This window comes from Trachypithecus francoisi, unplaced genomic scaffold (genome assembly GCF_009764315.1).
Source record: "Trachypithecus francoisi isolate TF-2019V2 unplaced genomic scaffold, Tfra_2.0 Lachesis_group3, whole genome shotgun sequence".
Classification (NCBI taxonomy): domain Eukaryota; kingdom Metazoa; phylum Chordata; class Mammalia; order Primates; family Cercopithecidae; genus Trachypithecus; species Trachypithecus francoisi.
The window spans coordinates 105,977,099-105,994,071 of NW_022681468.1; the positions used below are offsets into that span (position 1 = coordinate 105,977,099).

General features: G+C 36.9%; 1 protein-coding gene across 7 annotated transcripts in view; it reads left to right on the plus strand.

Annotated features, from left to right (window-relative positions):
• SH3GL3 (SH3 domain containing GRB2 like 3, endophilin A3) overlaps positions 1 to 16,973 on the plus strand; it is a 185,740-nt gene that overhangs the window by 88,617 nt on the left and 80,150 nt on the right. The window lies entirely within an intron of this gene.

Below are 16,973 nucleotides of genomic sequence, written 5' to 3' on the forward strand. Positions count from 1 at the left end.
AAATCATATAACAATTTCAGTTCAGTCATTAGCATTTCCACTTCTATGTGATAATCAAAAGTTGAGTGCTGACTAGACATTAATTTTCTCCCCCTCCCCAGCTGGGTTGGCCTCAGGTAGGGCATTGCCACAGGGAGGATATGTGCTCCCTTTGAGTCTCCTACCCCAGAGTTTCTTGCCCTCTGGGTTTGAAGTGTAGGATGAAAGGAGGGGAAAGTGGGGCAGGGAAGTTTCTACTTCTTTGATGATTGCAGTATGGCTTTGATCTCCCTGGTGCCTGGCAGGTGTTCAGAGCTGACTTATTCGCAAGTGTCCCATTTCCTTGCTGGGCCAATTTGTCTTCCTTCAGGGTTAGTATTTACTTGGCTCATGCAATGTGCTTTTTTTATTTCTGGTGGCACTAACCTCTTTAAGGATCCTCTTGGGAAGTATCTCCTTAACTTGGGACCCATTTCTGGTCCCAGGGTTTACCAGCCTTTGATCTGCCTTGATGTTGGGGGTGCTGTGTTTCAATATGTCCCCATAGATTGTGTTGGAAACCCAGTTGCTACTGTAACAGTATTAAAAGGTGGGCCTTTAGGAGGTGATTAGGTCATGAGGTCTTTCTCCCATGAATGGAGAGAGTTTGGCCCGTATTTTCTCTCTATTTCATGTGCTCCCTCCCGCCTTCTGTTTTCTGCCATGGAATTTACCCTTGCCAGATGCTGGTGCCATGCTCTTGGACTTACTGGCCTCCAAAACTGTGAGCCAAATAACTATCTTTTCTCTATAAATTACCCAATTGCTGTTATTCTGTTACAGCAGCAGAAAATCGGCCAAAACAGGAGTGGAGTTACTTCTAGTGCAGCAGTCTCTGTCTTCCCCTCTCTCCCTCTCTCCGTCTCTCCCTCCCTCTTATTGGCTTAGGCCAAAAGAGTCTAAACCTTTGTGTCTATGTATTTTTAAAAATTCACAGAACCATTGACCTGATTCTGATATTCATAGGCGCACCCTACAGACCAAGCAAATTTAATGGGAAAAGAACACTTGACTTCATAAAGAAGAAATTTAAAATATATTTTATAAGAAAAATGAATAAAATTTAAGACAATAAAAATTAACTCCAGGTCCTAAAAACAAAAAATTCAGAAAAATGGTTACTTACACATGTTGCCCTCAGAGTTGTTCTCAGCAACATTAAATGTCAGAAAGCAGCAGAAATCGCAATATTTCCAGAGTATTGAGGAAGGAATAGAATGACCTTCAAATACTGTATTTAGCTTGATGCATAGAAGGCACTAATTTTGTTGTTGTTGTTAAACAAATACCAGAATGCAAAGGTCTTTTCTCTGGGGACGGTTGCAGAAAAGTATGTGTAACTTATTGTACTTTTGTAAAAGAAAAACATGTGTTTGTATATGTAAATTTAGGAAAAAGGTGGAAAGAATTGTCTCAGACTGATTAAACCCAGGAATGGAGGGAACTTTGCCTCTTAATTCTTATAATTAAGTCAAAGTTTTGATAAAATTTGGTAATACTTTACATTTTGTATTTTTTAGTTTTTGAAAAATACCATCTATGTAAAAAAAAAAAAAAGCAGACATTATCATTGATCAAAGCCTAATTATACAGTTTTTTAATTTAAAACAAGTTGTTCTTGCATATTCATTAAAAAAAACCTCAGGTTTATTATTTGTGCCAGAACAGTCTTTAGACCCATATTTATTGGTGAACTTTAAGAATAAAACATTATCAGCTTCAACCTTCTACGTCCTTTTGAAGGTGATTAAACTTTCCTAGGTTGGACAGGATGGCTTGAGGAGAATGACATACATTTTTCTAGCCAAATTAGTTCATGTGGCTCAAAACCCATTCAGTCATTCTATTATACAATCTGATCTTTTAAACTCATCTAAAGAGCTACTCGACATTGTCCTTATCAGGCCTAGGTCAATGAACAAGGTACATAACAGAATAAATCTCCCCAAAGGAAGAAAGGAAAAGATTAACTCTCTCCCAAATCCCCATGAAACTTCATGTTCCTACATGGACACGTTTGTAGTCTGGCCCCCAGACACAGTTGAGATCTGGGAACACGAGGTCTAAGAAAGAAAGCAGCTGAGATCTGGGAACACGAGGTCTAAGAAAGAAAGCAGCCTTCATGATTAATTCACTTTCAAAGGCTCTGCCTTAACCATTCAGGCTGTTCTAAAAAGAATCTCCTGAAAGACCACATTTTGCTCTGAAATGAATCAAAAACAAAATACCAGTTAGAATCAAACTTTTTAAAAGGTCAGATTCGTAGAAACCTCCAATTAATGATCATTGGGTACATGTTGACAAGCTTTTTAAGAAACATAGAAATTTATGGGGAATTTATCAATTTGAATTGAATTTATCAATCTCAATTGAATTTATCAATCTCATCTATCAACCGTAATTGAAAATGGGCAAAAAAATTACAAATATTTTAAAACTGGCATCAGTGCTGGAAACTAGAGAAGGGCATTGCCCAACTGGGAGAGGTTTTGCTCAGTATGATGCAAACTGTAGGAAGCCAAATGGGCCAAATCATAGACGTCCTTTCTGAAAAAAAGATAGGATGTGCAAAAAGTAAGTACAAGTAGATCCTACCAGACCAGGCTGTTACTGAGCAGTTACTAATTTCTATTTGTGAGAGCACAGAGGGGTCAGCCCCTGTACGGATTGGGAACATTTATTCTAGTTGGAACCCATTTTCCCAGAGTGGGTCCACACTTAGAATCAGCTCCTGCAGGAAGCCCAAAGCTAAGCCTGAGGACAGCAGGACTTTTTCTGGATATGGTGGGCAGGGCATCCAGAAAGTGTCGGGTCCTGGGCACACTCAGCCAAGACAGGGTGGGGCCAAACCTTTTTCTATTTCGTCTTATGTTCCTATGCTGGGACATTTCCTTGATTCTGCCTTTTTTTTTTTTGAGATAGAGTTTTGCTCTGTCGCCCAGGCTGGAGTGCAGTGGCATGATCTCGGCTCACTGCAACCTCTGCCTCTGGGTTCAAGCGATTCTCCTGGCTCAGCCTCTTGAGTAGCTGAAATTACAGGCATGTGCCACCATGCCCAGATAATGTTTGTATTTTTAGTAGAGATGGGGTTTCACCATGTTGGTCAGGCTGATCTCGAACTTCAGACTTTGTGACCCGCCCACCTCAGCCTCCCAAAGTACTGGGATTACAGGTGTGAGCCACTGCGCCCAGCCAACTCTGCCTTTTTAATAAGTAATTCTGATTTCAATTTTATCCGTTCTGTGCTCACTCTTTTTTTTAACTGAGTTTTCCTCCCTTCATTTTTCATAGTAGTCTTTTCTTGTTTTGTGCATATGAAATCTTCTCAAATTTTCCTATTAGGTATTAATGAAAACTTTAAAAAGTTCCCCTCTATACTTTGATTATCTCTGTTTCCTTTGGGTCATTCTAAAGTTTCTTCTTTGACATTTCCTGTCACGCTCCTGGTTTTCCTAAAATTTCTGTGGTTTCTGATTGTCAGTGTATTGGAATGAAGGACTAGACCCATCACTGTAGGTAGCTGGGGTAGGTTTTGGTCTGTTTACCTAACAGTCTTCCTTCCTTACTGGAAGGACTGAGTATAGGGGTGGGTGTGGCGATCAGTTTTATACTAGGGTCAGTGGCCAAGGGGGACTCAGACAGGAAGGCTGGAAAGAAGAGTTTTACCCTGGAATGCAGGGCTTTGCTCTTGGGCAGGGTTGCCTCTTCATGCTGCCCCTTCTATCTGTTGGAATGTTTGGAAGGATCTCTAGCTTCTCTCAGATCTTCATATCCACTTTGGGGCTATCAGCAAAGTCTACTCTCTTTAGAGTGTGGGTGCAGACTTCAGTCTGGGGACAAACACCCCAGCTGCCAGCTGCCTGTTGCTTAGTTGATAATATTAATGGCTAATATTTAATGAGACTTAACAGTGTCAGATACTGTTCCAAATACTTTCTATACAGTAATCTTTACAAGGCAGATACTGTTATAATCCACGTTTTGTAGATAAGGAATTGGAGGCACAGAGAGGTTCACAGTTGCAGTGGAGCAAAGATTTCAGTCAAGATGCTGTAACTAAAGAATTTGCCTTTGGATATAGAGATGGCATGTGGGGATGGGGGTGGAGGGGCTCTGTTGATCCTTATGTCTTTCCACTGTACAGTTATTTTATCAAGTCCTCTGGTGATTCTCCAGGCTTACTCTGTTCTTTTATTTATTTATTTATTTATTTATTTATTTTTATTATTATACTTTAAGTTCTAGGGTACATGTGCATAACATGCATCTTTTTATTTTTACATTGTTTAGACTTGGAATTTCTCTGTATCAACTTTTATCTTGGGAGCAGTTTTCTACCATGCATATATTGGTTGGCTTTACCCTCAGCTCTCTAATCCCATCTGCTTTCTGTCTTCTAGGAATTTCTCACCATTTATGATCTGTTGCTGGCACCCTTTCTTGTTTTTCAGCCGTTATGGATGTGTCATATGCCTCTCTCTATATAGATATAGCTATATAGATATATATAGAGAGGAATGTGGTACACAGAGAAGATATGTGTATTTAGTCCACCATCTTGATTCAATTTCTGTAATATTTACTGTAAGCGTTTTATCTATTTACTTCCTGGAAGTGAGATTAATTATTTTTTTTATCATGCTGCTATAATGATTAAATTTTGAGGTAGCATTTAGTGTGCAGGGAGTACAGTCACAATGTAATAGACCCTGGAATTTTTTTTCCCTTGAGTATAGGTTATTAGACTCTGTATGGCTTTGTTGTGATTCTGCTGAACAGAGGCTTCCAGATGCGGAATGTCAGACATGAACATTATTTCTACTATTCAGACAGATAGGGACGAAGTGGTCCAGCATTGCTTGTTAAACATCCTTCTAGAAAAATAAATCAGGATAAATACAATCAATGTAAATTTTAAAAACTTTGAATGCAGGGTTCATGGAAGGGGTAGTTTAATATTTTAAAAATTGAAATAAAATGTACATACAGGAAAGTGACAGACCGTAAGTGTACAGTATGATGTATTTTAACAAAGTGACACATTCATGTGATCAATTCAAGATATAGAACATTAGTGGCACACAAGAGGATCCCTTATAACCTTAATTTACAAGTAACTACCACACCAGCTTCTATCACCATGGATTAGTTTTTCCTGTTTTTGAATATTGTGTGAATGGAATAATGCAGTATGTTCTCTTTTTTGAACTTTATGTAATTAGACGTAAATATCTTGAGCTTCTTTCACTCAATGTTATGTCTGAAATTTACCCATGTTGTTACATATTATAGGAGCAGTTAATTCTTTTTCATTATAATACTATATAGTGTTGTATTGTAGAAATAGCCACAGTATAATTATTAATTAATATGGGCATTTGAGTTGTTTCTAGTTTTTGGTTACTGTGAGTAATACTATTTTTATATGGATTTTGGTGCACATATGTAGGAATTTCTGCTGGGTATATACTAGCAGAATTGCTGAGTCATAGGGTATGTTATTTTTATGTTCAGCTTTAGTAGATTCTGCCAAACTGTTTTACAAAATAGTTGCACCAATGTATACTCCTACCAATAGTGTATGAGTGTTCCAGTTGCACCATTAATTCTTGGAAACACTTGTGTTGTTGTTGTTTTAAAGTAATTTTGGCCATTCTGATAGTAATGTAGTGGCATCTTACTGTGGTTAATTTGTATTTCCATGATTATAATTAGGTGAAAACATTTTCATATGCTTATTGGCCATTTGGATTATTGTCTTAGTTGCTGCAGGCTGCCACAACAAAAATACTGTAGACTAGATAGCTTAAATAACAACTATTTTTTAGCTTCTGGAGGCTGGTAAGTCCATGATCACTGCACTAGCAGATTTGGTGTCTGATAAGGGCCTTCCTGGTTCATAGATGGCAATCTTCTTGCTGTGTCCCTGTATGGTAGAAGAATGGGAGAGCTCTCTGAAGTCTCTTTTATGTGGTCACTAATTCCATTCCAGAGGGATCCATAATACCTTCATGGCCTATCATCTTCTGAAGACTCTGCCTCCTAATAGTGTCACTGGGCAGTTAGAATTTCAATTTATGAATTTTGAGGGGACACAAACATTCAAGCCATAGCAGAAATCTTCTTTTTGTGAAATTGCCCATATAGGGCTCTTTTGACTGTTTTTTAAAATATTGAATCTATTTGCCTTTTTCTTCATGACTCATCGGAGTTCTTTTTAATATTTGAATGTGATTCTTTGTCAGATAGATGTGTGGAAAATATCTTCTACTCGATGGCTTGATTTTTCACTCCCTCAGTCTTCTCTTAGGTTTAATGAAGTACAACGTATGAATCCTTTTCTTGAGAGTTAGTATTTTGGGGTCTGGTTGAGATGTCTCCTTTGCTGGGGTTACATTATCTTGTATATATCATAAGATTCTAGAATCTTTAAGTTTTTAACCTTAAACATCATTTTAAGGTCAATGAGGAATTATTTTTGACATATGGTATGAAGCAGGGGTCTTAAATTATTTTTAAGATAGAAAGGATACCTGAAATCAAATAATTTGAGAACTGGTGATTTAAAGCTATAAAATTCCCAAACAACAGCTTTAGCTGCATCTCACAAGCTTAGGTATATCTATATATTTGTTTTCCTTATTTAAAAATATTCTCTAATCTTCATCTTTGACTCAGGCTGTTTATGCATGTGTTGTTTAATTTCCAAGTAATTGGAAAATTTTCAGATATTGATTTCTATATTAATTTTTGTGGTCAGGGAACCTACTCTGAATGATTTTGGTCTTTGAAATTGTTAGAAATGTGCTTTCTGATTCAGCATATGGTCTATTTTGGTAACTGTTCCATGTCTCCTTGAAAATAATCTTTATTTTGTAGTTATTTGCTGTAGTGTTCTACATATGATGGTTCAAGTCATATTCATCTACTGATTGTTTTCGTCTGCTTGTTTTATAAGTTGCCAAAAGAGGTGTATTAAAAATTTAAAAATATTTGAAATTGTTTCTAGTTTTAGTTTTATAAGATTATGCTTTATACATTGTGAGGCTATGTTACTAAGTGCTTAAAGATTTAGGATTGGTATGTCTTTTTTAAACTGACTTTTTACAATTGTTTAAATGTTCTTTATTCTAGTAATAATGTTTTCTGTATAAAAGTCTATTTTGTACAATATTAGTATAGATTCTAAAGGTTTTTGTTGATGCTAGTGTTTTCTTTTTTCAGATTTAAAATTTTTATGGGTACATAGAGGTGTCAGTATTTATGGCATATATCAGATATTTTGATACAGGCATACAATAAGTAAGGATTATTACAATGTGTAATGATTGTCAGGGTAAATGGGGTATTCATCACCTCAAGCACTTATTTCTTTGTGTTATGAACATTCTAATTGTACTTCCTCAGTTACTCTAAAATGTACAACAAATTATTGCTGACTGTAGCCACTCTGTTATGATATCAAATATTAGATCTTATTCATTTTATCTGACTATGTTTTTGTGCCCATTAACCATCCCGATTCCCTCTACTCCCCTACTACCCTTCCCAGCCTCTGGTGACCATCCTTCTACTCTGTCTCCATGAGTTCAATTGTTTAAATTTTTAGTTCCCACAAATGAGTGAGAACAGGTGATGTTTGTCTTTCTGTGCCTGGCTTATTTCACTTAACATAATGTCCTCCAGTTCCATCTGTGTTGTTGCAAATGACAGGATCTCATTCTTTTTTATGGCTGAATATGTACCACATTTTCTCCATCCATTCATCTGTTGATGGACACTTAGATTGTTTCCAAATCTTGGCTATTGTGAATAATGCTGCAATAAATATGGGCAGCAGATATCTCTGTGATACACTGATTTCCTGTCTTCTTTCCTAGCAGTGGGATTGCTGGATCATATGGTAATTCTACTTTTTTTTTTTTTTTTTGAGGAAATTCCAAACTGTTCTCCATCGTGGTTGTACATCCTTACCAAGGGTGTATGAGGGTTCCCCTTTCTCCTTGCCAGCATTCGTTATTGCCTATCTTTTGGATAAAAGCCATTTTAACTGGGGTAAGATATGTCATTGTAGTTTTGATTTGCATTTCTGGTCATCAGTGATGTTGAGCATCTTTTCATATACCTGCTAGCCATTTGTATGCCTTCTTTTGAGAAATGTCTATTCAGATCTTTTGCTCATTTTAAAATTTTATTAGATTCTTTTTCCTAATAGAGTTGTTTGACCTCCTTATATTCTGGTTATTAATCCCTTGTCAGATGGATAGTTTGTAAATATTTTCTCCTATTCTCTGGGCTGTCTTTTCACTTTGTTAATGTTGAAAAGCCTTTGCTATGCAGAAGCTTTTTAACTTGATGTGATCCCATCTGTACATTTTTGCTTTGGTTGCCTGTGCTTTTAGGGTATTACTCAAGACATTTTTGCCAAAATTAGTGTCCTGGAGAGTTCCCCCAATGTTTTCTTATAGTAGTTTCACAGTTTGAGGTCTTAGATTTAAGTCTTTAATCCATTTTGATTTGATTTTTGTATATAGTGAGAGCTAGGGATCTAGTTTCACTCTTCTGCATATGGATACCCAGTTTTCCCAGCATCATTTATTGAAAAGACTGTCCTTTCCCCAATATATGTTCTTGGCACCTTTGTTGAAAAGGAGTTCACTGTAGATGTATGGATTTATCCCTGGGTTCTCTGTTCTGTTCCATTGGTCTGTGTGTCTGTTTTTTACGTCAGTACCATGCTGTTTGGTTACTACAGCTCTGTAGTATAATTTGAAGTCAGGTAATGTGATTACTCCAGTTTTATTCTTTTTGCTCAGGATGGCTTTGGCTATTCTGGGTCTTTTGTGATTCCATATAAGTTTTAGGATTATTTTCTGTATTTCTGTGAAGAATGTCATTGGTATTTTGATAAAAGTTGCATTGAGTTTGTAGCTTGCTTTGGTAGATATGAAATTTTAACAATATTGATTATTCCAATTCATGAACATGGACTATCTTTCTATTTCTGGTGTCCTCTTCAATTTTTTGCATCAATGCTTTATCTTTTTCAATGTAGAGATATTTAACTTCTTGGGTTAATTCTTAGGTATTTTATTTAATTTGTAGCAATTGTAAATGTGATTACTTTATTGATTTCTTTTCAGATTGTTTCCTGTGGACATATAGAAATTCTACTGAATTTTGTATGTTGATTTTGTATCCTACAAGTTTATTGAATTTGTTTATTGGTTCTAATAGCTTTTGGTAGAGTCTTTAGATTTTTCCAAATATAAGATCATGTTATTTGCAAACAAAGATAATTTGACTTTTTCCTTTCCAATTTAGATGACTTTTTTTTCTTTATCATCTGATTACTCTAGCTACTGTTTTTTCTTTATCATCTGATTACTGCAGTACTATGTCGAATAACAGTAGTGAAAGGCATCCTTGTCTTGTCCTTTATCTTACAGGACAGATTTGCATTTCTTCCTCACTCAGTACGATACCAGCTATGGGTCTGTTGTATATGGCATTTATTGTGTGGAGGTATGTTCCTTTGATATACAGTTTTTTGAGGGTTTTTATAATGAAGGGACATTGAATTTTATCAAATGATTTTTCAGCATCAATTGAAACGATCAGGGGCTTTTGTCCTTCATTCTGTTGATATGCTGTATCACACTAATTGATTTGCATATATTGAACCATTCTTGCATTCCTGGGGTGAATCTCACTTGGTCATGATGAATAATCTTCTTCTTGTGTTGTCAGATTCAGTTTGCTAGTAGTTTGTTGGGGATTTTTGCATTGATGTTCATGAGAGATATTGGCCTGTAGTTTTATTGTTGTTGTTTTGTTTGTTTGTTGATGTATCTTTGACAGGTTTAGGTATCAGGGTAATACTGGCCTCATAGAAGGAGTTTGGAAGTCTTCCCTCCTCCTCTATTTTTTAGTATAATTTGAGCAGGATTGGTATTAGTTCCTCTTTAAATGTTTGGTAGAATTCAGCAGTGAAGCCATCCTGTCCCAGGCTTGTCTTGCCAGAAGATTTTGTATTTCAAACGAGATCAAATGAGAGGTTTGATCTCGTTACTTGTCATTAGTCTATTCAGACTTTGGATTTCTTCATGGTTTAATATTGGTAGGTTGTACATGTCTAGGAATTTATCTATTTCTTATAGGTTTTCCAATTTATTGGCATATTGTTGCTCATAGTAGTCTCTAATGATCCTTTGAATTTCTGTGGTATTGGTTTTAATGTCTCCTTTTTCATCCTCGATTTTATTTGGGTCTTCTCTCTTTTTTTAGTTTGGCTAAAGGTTTGTCAATTTTGTTCATCTTTTCGAAAAACCAACTCTTTGTTTTGTTGACCTTTTATATTACCTTTTCTGTTTCAGTTTTATTTCTGCCTGATTTTTATTTTATTTTTTTTACTAACTTTGGGTTTGGTTTGCTCTTGCTTTTCTAGTTATTTAGATGCATCATTAGGTTATTTATTTGAAATTTTTCTGCTTTTTTGATGTAGGGGCTTATTGCTATAAATTTTCCTGTTAATACTGCTTTTGCTGTATCCCGTAGGTTTTCATGTGTTGTATTTCCACTTTCATTTGTTTCAAGGAATTTTCAAATTTTCTTCTTCATTTCTTCATTGACCCACTGGTCCTTCAGTAGCATATTGTTTAATTTTCATGTGTTTGTATAGTTTTTAAAGTTTCTATTATTGATTTCTAGTTTTATTCCATTGTGGTCAGAGAAGATACTTGATACGGTTTATCCTTGAGAATGATTGCTGAGGAGAAGAATGTGTATTCTGCAGCTGTTGGATGAAATGTTCTGTAAATATCTATGAGGTCCATTTGTTCTATAGTGCAGATTAGGTCTAATGTTTCTTTATTGAAATGCTAATGAGTCGTTTACACACCACAATTACAGTGTTATTATAGTCTGTATTTGTCTATGTACTTACTGTTACCAGTGAATTTTGTTCCTTCAGATAATTTAGCTCATTAATGTTCTTTTCTTTCAGATCGAAAAGCTCCCATTAGCATGGTGAGTATTAGGGAGTGAAAAGCTCCCATTAGCATAGGTCTGGTGTTGATGAAATATTTTAGCTTTTGTTTGTCTGGGAAAGTCTTTATTTCTCCTTCATGTTTGAAGGATATTTTTGCAGGATATAGTATTCCAGGATAAAATCTTTTTCCTTCAGCTCTTTAAATGTATCATGGCACTCTCTTCCAGTCTGAAAGGTTTTTACTGAGAAATCTGCTGCCAGACATAATGGAGATTTTTTATATGTGATTTTTTTCTTTTATCTTGCTGCTTTTAGGATCCTTTTTGTATTCTTTACCTTTGGGGGTTTGATTATTAAATGTCTTGAAGTAGTCTTATTTGATTTAAATCTGCTTGGTGTTCTATACCCTTTTTGAACTTGAATATTAACATCTTTCTCTAGGTTTGGAAAGTTCTCTATTATTAATTATCTCTGTGAATAACTTTTCTATTCTGATCTCATTCTCTACCTCCTCTTTAAGGTCAGTAACTCTTAGATTTGCCTTTTGAAGATATTTTCTAGATCTCGTTAGGTTTGCTTTATTCTTTATTACTCTTTTTCCTTTTGTCTTCTCTGTGTATTTTCAAATAGGCTCGCTAATTCATTCCTCTGCTTGATCAGTTCTGTTATTTAGAGACTGATGCATTCTTCAGTTTGTCAGTTGAACTTTTCAGCTCCAGAATTTATGCTTGGTTCTTTTTAATGATTTTAATCTCTTTGTTAAATTTATCTGATAGGATTCTAAATTCCTTCACTGTGTTATCTTGGATTTCATTGAGCTTCTTCAAAACAGCTCTTTTGAATTCTTTGTCTGAAAGGTCACATATCTCCATCACTCTAGAATTGGTCACTGGTACTTTATTTAGTTCATTTGGTGAGGTCTTGTTTTTCTGAATGGTCTTGATACTTGTGGATGTTCATTGATGTCTGGGCATTGAAGAGTTAGATATTTATTCTGTTCTTCACAATCTGGGCTTGTTTATACCCATCCTTCTTCAGAAGGCTTTCCAAGTATTTAAAGGGAATTGAGCATTTGATCGAAGTTTTTGGTCACTGCAGCTATATGTGCATTAGGGAGTGCCCTAAGCCTAGTAACTCCGTGAGTCTTCCAGTCTTGTAGAGGAAATGCCTCAGTGGTCTTGGGTAAGATCTGGGAGAATTCCTTGGATTACCAGGTAGAGTCTCTTGTTCTCTTCCCTTACTTTCCTCCAAACCAGTGCAATCTGTCTCTCCATGCTGAGTTTCTTGGAGTTATTGGAGGGGTGATACAAGCACTCCTGTGACCATCACTGCTGAGATTGTGCTGTGTCACACCTGAAGCCAGAGCAGTACTGGGTCTTGCCCAAGTTCTATTACAACTATTTCCTGAATTCTGCTGATGTTTATTCAAGGGCCAAGGACTCTTCAGTCAGCAAAAGTTGATTCCTGCCAGAACTGGATCTTTTCCTTCAGAACAGTGGATTTCCTTCTGGCCCAGGGTGGATCTAGAAATGCAGTTCAGGAGGTAGGGCCTGGAATCGGGGGCTGTAGGAGTCTGCTTGGTGCTTTACTGTGGCTGAGCTGCTACCCAAGTTGTAAGACAAAGACCTCTTTTTTCTCTCCTTTCCTGAAGAAGGAGTCTCTGCCCAGACAATCACCGCCCCAGGCCCATGGCAACTATAGCTTGGCTACTGCTGATGTTTATTCAAGGCCCAAGGGCTCTTTATTCAGCAGATGGTGAGTCCTGCCAGGTCGGGGTTTCTCCTTTCAATGCAGTGGGTTCCCTTCTGGCCCATGGTGGATTAAGGAATGCCCTCCAGCAGCTAAGGCCTGGAATTGAGGAAATGAGAAGTCCTCTTGGTGCTTTAGTATACTGTGGCTCTGCTGGTACCCAAGTCACAAGATGAAATCCTTTTTACACTTCCCTTTCCTTTCTTCAAGCAGAAGGAGCCTTTCCCTGTGGCTACTATAGCTGAGAATGTGCTGGGTCACACATGAAACCAGCACAGTACTAGGTCTTGCCAAGGCCTGTGATGACTGCTGCCTGGCTACAGATGGTGTTTATTCAAGGCCCAAGGCTCGTTAGTCAGCAGGTAGTGAATTCTGTGACACTGGGTCCTTTCCTTCAGGGTAGTGAGTTCTTTTCTGTACCAGGATGGGTCTAGAAATGTTGTCCAGAAGCTATGGCCTGAAATGGGGGCTTTAGGATTTTGCTTGCTGCTTTATTTTACTGTGACAGAGCTGGTATCCAAATTGCAAGACAAAGTCCTCTTTACACTTCCCTCTTCTCACAGAACTGTGAGCTGCATTGCCTGGAGTTGGGGAAGGGGTGATGCAAGCACTCCCTTGGCCACTCCAGCTGGTGTCTCCCTGGAAAGTTCTCTATTAATAAAGTTTCCTGGGTTGCATGCACCCTAGTTCCACTGGCTGTAGGCCCAGCATAGCACCAGTATTTGTCCAGGAATTGCAGTCCTTGTGGCCTAGACTGCCTTTCAAGTTTACTTAGGACCCCAGAACACTTTATCCCACAGTGGTGTGCCTAGCCAGAACTCAGTTTCTGTTTCTGACTGCTGGGATGGATGATTGCCCTTTGCCTAGGGCTAGTCTAAGTGCTCCCTCCATGGGCAATGGCCAAAGCCAGTGGGAAACACTGGGAAAGGCCTGCGTTGCTTTCCACTGTGACAGGGCAGCACTGAGTTTCAAAGCAAATTCCCAAAATTACTTTGCCCTTCCTCCCCCAAGTGCACAGATTCTCTCTCCATGCCATGCTGCACTGCTGGGGGATGGAGGAGGAGTAGTGTCAGCAATTCAAAACTGTCTTTCCTACCCTCTTCAGTGCCTCTTTCTTTGACACAGAGTTAAAATCAGGTACTGTGATTGCTCACCTGGTTTTTGGTTCTTATGAAGGTGCTTTCTTGTGTGGATAGTTGTTCTATTTGGTGTTCCTGCAGAGGAGATGATTGTTGGAGGGTTCTTTTGAGCCATCTTGCTCTGCCTCCTCCTCCAGAAATCAATGTTAGTGTTTTTCTGATGTATCTTTTTGCACCTGTTTATTTTCCTTTCATGTTATTATCTTTAGTAGGCATCTCTTATTGGCAGGATATAGTGTAGCTTTAGTGTAGCTTTTTTGTTTGTTTGTTTTTAAATCCTGGCTGATGCTTCTTGTCTTTTAATTGGAATATTTAGTCCATTTTCATTTAATGTAATTATTGATATTTTTACATTTAAATCTGCTATGTTATTATTTGTTTTCTATTTATCTCATTCATTGCTTTTTTTCTCCTTTCTTGCCTTCATTTGGATTAATCACTTTAAAGAACTATTCCATTTTACTACTGTAGTAGCTTGCTAGTTATATATTATAACTATTTAAAAAGAAATCCTAGAAATTATAACACACATTTTTTAATGTGGAGGAGTCTTCATTAAATTAGTACTGTATCACTTCCAAGCAATAGAATAGACCATACAGCAAGAGTCTCACTTAACTCCCTTAGTGGTGGCTTTTGTGCTATCATTTTTACGTTTTTGAAACTCTACATACATTTAAAACCTCATAAGACATTACTTTTATTTTAAGCTGTGAATATTCACTTAGATTTATCTTTCTGGAGCTCTTCATTTCTTTCCCTATTTTCTTATTTCCATCTGTTTCCATTTATATATGTGCATGTATATATAATACAAAATTTTATGTATGTGTGTGTTTCCATTTATATATATATTTATATATAAATTCACATATATTACATAAATGTGTGTATATATAATACATACACACACACTATATATATAATTTTTAAAAAACCTCCTTTTAGTGTTTCTTTTGATGTTTGTTGTGAGGAATTCTCTCAATGCTTTTGTCTGAAGATTTCTTTGACTGTTTTTGAGGCATATATTCATTGACAGGGAATAGAATCTTAGATTGGCAGATATTTTCTGCCAGCGTTTTAAAGATGTGATTTCATTGTTTTGTAGCTCCTTGGTTTCTCTTGCAACATCAGCTAAGAATCTTTTTGCTGCTTCTTTGAATGCAATGTGTATCTTTCTCTTTGATTGCTTTAAAATTTCTCTTTGTCTTTGGTCTCCAGCCGTTTAACTATAATGTGCCTAGATATGTTTATCTTCATATTTATCCTGCTTGGTATTCATAGAGAAGTTTCAATCTGTAGCTTGGTGTCTTCTGTCTATTTTGAATAATTATTGTCCATCTCCTCTTCAAATATTGTTTCTCTCTCATTTTTCTGAACTCTAAAATACACTTGTGTTAGGTATTTTCACCATGTCTGATGTGCTTATAGTGCTTTTTTGTGCTTTTCATCTTCTTTCCCTTTATGTTTCAATTTAGATACTTTCTACTGACTGAACTTTCAGTTCACATATTCTCTCAGTTGTCATGTCTAATTGTTATTAAACACTTCTGTTGGGTTCTTAATTTTAGTTATTGAATTTTCATCTGTAATTATCATTTGCTTTCTTTTTATGTATTCCAATTTTTGATAAAAAATTTACATTGTCATTTATTTTATTCAACATATTTATCATAGTTACATTAAAAATCATTTCAGATGTCAATATTGGGATTAGCAGTTGGATCATCTATTCTTTTCTTAGTTTTCCATTGTTGGTTCAGTATCCTGGTATGCCAAATGATTTTTATTTGAATGGCACATATTGTGTATGAAGAATTGTAGCAGGTCTGAATAATGTATCTTCCTCCAGAGATTATCTAGTTTTATTCTGGCAGATAATGAGGGTAAAGGCTTATAACCTTGCTACAGATGGACTGAAATGATTGAAGTTTGCGTTCCAGGCTTTCTGAGGGCATGTCCCCTTGCTTGCTTTTGCTCCTAGGGTTTAGGTATTCAGGGATGAATTAAAATCTCCGGATGTTTTTCCTTATTGGGCAGTCCTGAACTCCAGTTTTTGTCTCTTGATCACTGTGATACTGCAGAAATATCTGTTTAGATATTTAGCCTTCCAGCAGCCTCTTTGTGCTGGTTTCTTATCATTCTGCCTTGTGTATTCAGCTTAGGAATTGTCAAAAGCCTCAAGAGGAAATTGAACATAGCTTGTCAGGCTTGCTTCTTTATGTTTCCCTTTTTCCCAGAAATTTGGCCTCTTATATCCCGGTTTCCTTGGTTACAGTGTATTCAAATCTTTTTCTTACACAACCTAGTGAGACTGCTGCAAGTTCCAGGCTGGTGCTTTCTGCTCAGACTTTATGTCCTATGTTGCAAGACAGAACATTTCCCAAAGAGAACAGTCAGCTGTAGATGTATCACTCACCTCAATGCATTTCCCTTCCTCCCGATTTTGGCCCCTCAGATCCTGGCTGCCTTGGTTGCTCTGATGACCTCAGAGGTCTCTTTAAACTTTGAAATTTGAAAAAATGTTAGACTTACAGAAAGGGAAGTTGCAAAACTAGTACAGAGAGTTCACATATACCCTTCACTCATCTTTCCCTAATGTTAACAACTTACATATTACCTTTACTATTGATACTTAAAATTGCATTGCCATATTCTCCAAGCTGATGACAACAGAGCATGACTGCCAACTGGTTGAAAGAAGAAAAAGGAACCTTTCAAAAGGGTGACATTTTTGGCACAGGGCTTCTCAAAGTGTGTTCCTTAGAACACCAGTCCTTGGAGATTTTCCTATTAGATAACTTCCACAGCCCAATGATTGTGAGAAATGCCCATCTTACATATATGTGCCCCTTTGGAAATCCACAGTGCCCATTACCATTTTATTTAATTTATTTTTTTTTGAGATGGAGTCTTGCTCTGTCACCCAGGCTGGAGTGCAGTGGCGTGATTTCAACTCACCGCAACCTCCACCTCCCGGGTTCAAGTGATTCTCGTGTCTGAGCCTCCTGAGTAGTTGGGACTACAGGTGTGCACCACCATGCCTGGCTAATTTTTGTATTTTTACTAGAGATGGA